This window comes from Artibeus jamaicensis, unplaced genomic scaffold (genome assembly GCF_021234435.1).
Source record: "Artibeus jamaicensis isolate MK-2021 breed Jamaican fruit bat unplaced genomic scaffold, CSHL_Jam_final contig_373, whole genome shotgun sequence".
Taxonomy (NCBI): Eukaryota; Metazoa; Chordata; class Mammalia; order Chiroptera; family Phyllostomidae; genus Artibeus; species Artibeus jamaicensis.
The window spans coordinates 13,065,541-13,067,205 of NW_026521807.1; the positions used below are offsets into that span (position 1 = coordinate 13,065,541).

At 35.3% G+C, this 1,665-nt stretch overlaps 1 pseudogene; it reads right to left on the minus strand.

Annotated features, from left to right (window-relative positions):
* Positions 1 to 824: 824 nt before the first annotated feature.
* Positions 825 to 990, minus strand: LOC119059822 (uncharacterized; annotated as a pseudogene).
* Between the last annotated feature and the right edge of the window lie 675 nt (positions 991 to 1,665).

Consider the following 1,665-nt stretch of genomic DNA (forward strand, 5'->3'; position numbering starts at 1 on the left):
GACCAGCAGCAGAGCATTCTCAAGGCCATTTTTAGAAATATAGAATCTAGGGTCCCATGTCAGACCTACTAAATCGGGTGTTGAAGTTTAGCAAGATCTCCAGGTGATTTTCATGAACATTATAGTTTGAGAAACACTGATATATGATGTCATGGTTAGAATTAAGACCACTTTATCTGCTTTAGTTCAGCTGCATAAAACTTTGCATGCTAGAGTCTCTCTTGCTCTTGCTTCTTCTCTCTTACTTTCCCTTTTTCATTTATTGTTAAAGAAAGAAGTTTCCATTTTTCTTTTGAGAAAGTGGAAAAAAAACAGTACTTCAACTTTTTCCAACTCCAAATTGAGATTCAATGAAAGGGAAAATGTAAAATATAGCTCCAGTGGTTTGACTAGCAATATATTACTTATCTTTATTCTGTATAAGACTTCGTCCAAGTGGAAAAATTATACGAGACTCCCCACTAAATTCTTACTCTTTATTTTTCTGTGGTCTCTCCCGTCTCTTCCACCTGTGAAGTGACTGCTTTCTTTAGCCTCTTTCTCTACACCTCACCTTGCTCGTGACCCTGTTCCAGCTGGTAACAGTTTACGAAGCACGTTCCACTATTAATACATTAAGGTAGTTTCAGCTGTTGGGTCTTTGAGACATCAACATCGGGGATATTTTACTAGGAACCCTTGATTGGTAGGGTGAACTGGGGGCATGCTGAACTTCTCCCTTCTCACACTGCAGTTGGCCTTACAACTGGTGACACATCTTCCCATGATGAAGCGCTGTGTTTGGGTAAGTAGTAAGTAAATAAGTACTCTGCTTCTAGTTAGATACTGAGGACAATTAAAAAACTTATTTACACTTATTAATGAACTAGACATGGGTTCATTGAGATCCCCTGATATATATGCATATATATATTTAACTTTATTTTTAATTAGCAATAATCGCGCCTCGGATAAACCTCATTGGCTACAATACTGCCACTGTGCAAAGCTAACTTTATTTTTATTGTTGACATTATTACAGAGGTCCCCATTTCCTCCACATTTGCCCACTACCACCCAGGCCCTGCTTCCTGATCCCCCGATATGTTTAAATTTAAATTTAGTGTGGCCAGGTGTAGAGGTTAAGGAAAGGGTATCACAACTTTTATTTCTAACAGGTAGCAAATACCATTTTAGAATTTATAACAAAGAAAAAAAGAAAATAAAAAAAACTTTTCTTCGATTTTACCATACCAGTATATTGTTTAGAATTTTCTAACTTCATCAGGGTGTTTTAGTTTGGCAGCTGGTGTTTTAGATTTTTAAAGTGACATTATAAGTATTTAAAAATTATTTCAATGTAGTGTACATAATTTATTGAAAGCATTTTTTTCTTTTTTATTCAAAAAATGTGCATTGTCCAGAGTACTTATGGGGAAAGAGGGTTAAAAATGTTTTCGTGGTTCAAATCTGATATAATCCAGTTTCATTCCAAACATAGCACACCCATCTTTCTTCTCCCTCCACAAAGGAAAATGTAGTATGAAATGTGTTTTTCTTTTTAACACTTTTTTGGTTAATTTAAACATGCATTTTGAGTGGACAATTTTTACTCTTACTTGAAAGGTTAACTGTAGGTCAACACTGTTTCTTTAATATTGACTTAACTCTGACTGCTGTTGACAT